This window comes from Pteropus vampyrus, unplaced genomic scaffold, assembly GCF_000151845.1.
Source record: "Pteropus vampyrus isolate Shadow unplaced genomic scaffold, Pvam_2.0 Scaffold15, whole genome shotgun sequence".
Classification (NCBI taxonomy): Eukaryota; Metazoa; Chordata; class Mammalia; order Chiroptera; family Pteropodidae; genus Pteropus; species Pteropus vampyrus.
The window spans coordinates 13423413-13428275 of NW_011888796.1; the positions used below are offsets into that span (position 1 = coordinate 13423413).

The 4863-nt window shown below is 48.4% G+C and overlaps 1 protein-coding gene across 5 annotated transcripts in view; it reads right to left on the bottom strand.

Moving 5' to 3' along the window:
- FRMD6 (FERM domain containing 6) overlaps nucleotides 1-3900 on the bottom strand; it is a 72837-nt gene extending 68937 nt beyond the window's left edge. For 3 of the 5 annotated variants that reach the window (XM_023527247.1, XM_011385530.2, XM_023527245.1), the window contains exon 1: nucleotides 3766-3896. The gene's annotated coding sequence lies outside the window, so the exon portion shown is untranslated. Of the gene's footprint in view, nucleotides 1-3544; nucleotides 3694-3765 lie in introns of those variants that run through there. The other 2 variants (XM_011385539.2, XM_023527246.1) reach the window with 2 other exon arrangements.
- Nucleotides 3901-4863: the final 963 nt, after the last annotated feature.

Below are 4863 nucleotides of genomic sequence, written 5' to 3' on the forward strand. Positions count from 1 at the left end.
CACTGTTTAATGTTGTATATAAGCCTTACAGGGCACCTTAATTCTAATTCTTTTTTTCTCAGCTAAAAAGAACTTATTCTTTAATTCCTAGTTTTAAATATAAAGTTCTCCCTACTCCAGCCTGCTTTAAATACTCATCCTTCTAAGTTTAGATTATCTTTGCAATTCAATGTTCAGAATTCTACTTCCTCCTTCCTCTCAAATTATCCCTTTAACTTGTTTCTACTTATTTTTATAGGCCCCCAAAGCCTCTTCCTCAGGATAATGTGCAATTCGAAAAGACCTCCCGACTACCCCCTATATCAAAGTTTAACTACAGAAGCCAACAATAACATTCTTCCTGTTTGAGTTTTAGAAAAGATACATTTTGACTAAAATTTCACCACTCATAAAATTCCTTCACTAAATCTTTCCTATTCCCTCCTCCTACACTGGATTGTTTTACGCACAATCACAATGTAACCAAACTCCCAAAATGTGTAATTATGTAATCACACAAAGTCTTCTGAAAATACATATAATTTTAAATGTGCAATGCACTCTTTATAACTCTGGTGTTGGGAGTACAGGTTGAAAAATTACTGGAGTTTTCTTATAAGTGATGTATTTGTTTCTTGGTAGAGGGAGATAAGAGGATCGTCATACAGGGACTAACTGCTTTATCAGAATACACAAACTGTGTTCTGTTCCAACAGGATTTTACTGAAGACTGTAAACACACTTAAAATATTTTTTTCCTTAAAAAAAGAGAGTTGGAATCAGCATAATTGAAAGCCAAAGCTTCTAAGCTTTGCCTATGAGGACACACAATACTGAATACCTCCAGTTCTCCCACTTAAGAAAGATACAGGCTTCCTCTACCAAACGAGGGCATTTGTGGTTTCTATTAATGAATAATAGGAAAAACCCACCTCTGCATAAATGCAGAAAACTTTCTATTCTGTAGAAGACTTAAAATAATATTAAAATGACTTTAGAAAAAGCCCATGAAATTCAGTTCCGAACTCAGAAAACCACCAAAAGGATAATGTGTGCATGCCATCTGGGATCCAGGCAGCCTCATCAACGAAAGAGAAAACTTGTTGAGATCATCCAAATCTAAAATTCACATACATTTTAACATCTGGACTGAATTAATCTTTTCTTGGTACTGGCTTTCATGTAATAAAATAATTGTTTGCAGGTTTTATTATTATTATATTTTTTTGTAAACCCACAGCCTTAGAAATCAAAATGTGCAACATCCAAGTTGAAAACTACAAAGAATTCCTTTATCAAAAAAGTTAGTTGTAAGACAGGACTCATTTACACTAAACTCTGAACCTGATAGCTCAGTCAAAAACAATTCTGTTTGAAACTTTCATTTCAAGCATCTGCCACAAAAAGGCAACACGGTCTATTATGCCATTAGTACTGAAAGCCAAAAGCTTTAGAAGTGTATTTAGAAGTAGAAACCAAGTCCAGAAACTAGAAAAGCTCTACAGCACTCTCCACCCATTCAGTTAGCCCAGTTGAATGTTTTTTTGTCTGTTTGTTTTTGTTTTTGTTTTTTTTTAAAAGAACTTGTAGCTAAGTTATTACCTAACACACTAATATTTTGCTTTCAAAAGCAGTGTCTTCATTCTGGCCTGTATTGCTTTCCTGTAGAGCTAGGAGCATCTTAAATCTTCAAGTTCAAATTACATACTTGAGGCTAGTGGCTTACCTCCTTTTGGGGGGGAGGGGTGAAAATAAAGATTTCCTGTCCCTTCAAATGTCTTGGGCATTGCAAGAGCTCCTGAATTATTGTGGTCGATAATGTCAGATCTCAGGCATTCTTACAAGCAATTCAAAGGGGGAGATATTAGTTCATATTACAGTCAGTCTGCCTTCTGGGGAAGATATCCAGCAGATAACTTGCTAATAGATATCCCCTGGGCGACCGTTCACATCTAATAACCCCAAAGGTCCATTTTAATATGAAATATAAATCCAATATGTTTACAAACACACTGAAAGAGAATTCAAATGTCAGCTCTCTCAATTGTGGAGTATTTTTAACATAATACTTTTATTTCTCAAAACCACATCCGAGGAAAATGATTAGGTGCTGGAAGTTTTATACTATCAAGAACAACAGCAAACGCATCTGTTTTCCTGCCTCTCTTTAGGTCTTATCCCCTCCCCCACTCCCTATCCTGGAGCCTGTTTGTAGGTCTTGGTGGACGTTAAAATTACAATGGTCTCAAAATGCTGTAGATCCTGAAAAACTTCTTATCCTTTTACATTGTTGAGCCTAAATTTATGCGCTGTTCTAAGAAGAAAAATCCAAAAGTCAAAAGCGTTTTTAATGACAGACGTATTACGGAAAATTTTCCCCACAAAGTTTTGATGCTGTGAAATATCAACTCCCTGAAATCACAGAAAGGAAATGACTTACATTCTTGAAAAATGAAGCCACTAGCAGCTTTCTCCAGAAGTATTTTCTAATCCGTAAACTACACCCTGTGGCAACAGGGAGTATTTCGTGCAAAAACTAAATTTAAATAGATGCTTATAAAACCAAAAACAAACATTGTCGGGTCCCGGAGAAAAGATAGAATCACACATGGAAATTCCAGCAAGAGATACTTTTTATGTACATTAAAAAAGAAAAAAACAACTGGAGAGCAAGACTTGAAGGCAAAAGCAATCCTAGAACGCCTGCTGAAGTTTTCCTTTCCTGCTGTGGGCAATGCATAGCTTCTAAGAGAAATATTGGCAAAACAGATTTTTGCTAAAAAATAAAAACGAAAAGGGTGTAAAAAAAATATTTCTTTGGACACACAACTGCACGGCCTGAAAATCTGCCAGCGTTCACTCCAACTTTAAAATATGCTTATTTTGACAGCTCTCTATTCATGCCTTTAAGAAAACGCTTTCGCCATTTGGTTATGTTGTCCCGGGACTTGAAGTGCTGTTATAATCCTTGTGGACCTCCCACAGTGGCCCCCAGCTGTCCATACCTGGCAGTTCCTGGCCATCCTAGAGGACAGACTGGTGGTCTCCTCTGCCTGGAGCCGGGCCTGCGCGCCGCAAGCTCCTGTGGGAACCCAAATTCTGCAGGCCGCGCCCCCTACTCGCATCCCACCAAGGCCCCCTTTCTGGCGCCGCCGAGCTCAACTCAATCTCTAGCTCCCGCGACTAGGCACTTTCAGGGACGATGGGGCAGACACTGCGCTCAGGTCCCTTCACGCAGCCCGGCTGCCCGGCCCCAAGGCGCGCACAACAGGCGGCAGGCACCGCACCCAGGAATGCAGGGCTCCAGGACTGGCCCCGGCGCCCCATCACAGCGACGGGACGCGACGGACAGGCGCCCCCAGAATAGGGCGCCCGGGACCACCAGGGACCCGAGCGCTACGCACGGAGCCCCAGGGCGCAGCCCGCAGCCCCAACCGGCCTCCCGCCCTCGCCGCACAGGCGGCCCGGGAGCTCCGCGCCTCCCCCGCTGCCTGGCTCGGCTGCCCCCGGGCCCCGTCCTCCCGCCCCGGCGTAGGCGAGCTCCGACTCGCGGGAGGCGACCTACCCGCCCGGTGCCCGACGCCCAGAGCCGACGGAGCAAGGAGAAAGCGAAGAAAGACGCGGAGGAGTCACTGCTTTCTCCCGGGATCGCGACTTTCCAGACCCTCCCAAAGCCCCGTCCAGTCGCCGCCCGGCCGGCAGGGGGCAGAGCGGAAGGCCAGGGCGCAGTGGGGGGGCTGGGGCCTGGGCTGGGGGGCCCCCCACGCTCGGGGTTCCTGCTCGTACCTCAGAGTAAGGTCCAGGGCACCAGGCGTTGGACTCGCATCAGCTCGCAGTCCCTTCCTGTCGGTACCGCGCCTGCCCCACTCCTCTCAGCCCCTCGGCCTGGGCAGCCTGGGGAGCGCTCGGCACCGGCCCCGCCCCCCTCCCACGCCTCCCGCCCCGCCCCCCGAGGCTCCGCCCCGAGCTGGCGGGGGAGGCTCCAGAGCCGCGGGAGCGGAGCTGAGAGATCGCGGCCGCACGTGGAGCGCCTGCCAGCCCCGCCCCGGACCCAACCAAGCGTCCCGCGGAGGGGTGCCGCGAATCCGGGGCGAGAGAAAGCGGAGGTGCCACCCCTGCGGGGTCCAGGAGAGCGAGGCGAGCCACAGAAAGACGCTGTGTGTGGACCACTGCGATCCAGGCTTTTCCTCAAGCGAAGGAGACGGAGGCGCGAGAGGACACTTGTCAGCTCCCCCGCTTCTGGCCCAGTGGCCCCTCCCGACTCCCGGCCCGGGCTCCGGGGGAACGTTCCCTTCCGAGCCCAGCCGGGCTGGCCGGGGGCGGCTGTTTGGCCTGAGCATCGTCTTACTAATTCGGAAGGATGGAAGGGAGACCACTCAGAGAGGAGGCGGTCCCAGCGGAGGAGGCTTCGTGATTCCTAGTTTCCCGCCTGTACTCCTGTCCCACACCCAGCTGCCCACCCCACCACTCGGGACGCAGCGCCCTGCAGAGTTTTATACTGGATGGAAGAGGCGCAGCCGAGGAAGCCAAGCCTCCCCCGCTAGCTCTGCCTCTTCAGTTCTTCAGGTAGACATGGCCTCTGACTGATGCAGTTTTAGTGCCTGTGCCCCTCACAAATTATATTTGCCCGCTCCAGATGGTGTCTGGAGAAGGCAGCGGGCGATGCAAAGGTCCAGTGGAAGATGTTTTTATGGCACTGAGAATTGAGTCAGGAAATAGAGATTTCTTTGCCACTTTTAGCCGTTGGATCTTGGGAAGGGGCAAACTATGTTCCCCTCCACCCCTGTCCCGTCAGCCTGTACCTACTGGGACAAGATGCTGAGGACTGGAGACGACGGGAGAGAGACCCAGCCTCTACCTGGTCCCCAGGCCCGCTCTAACCTT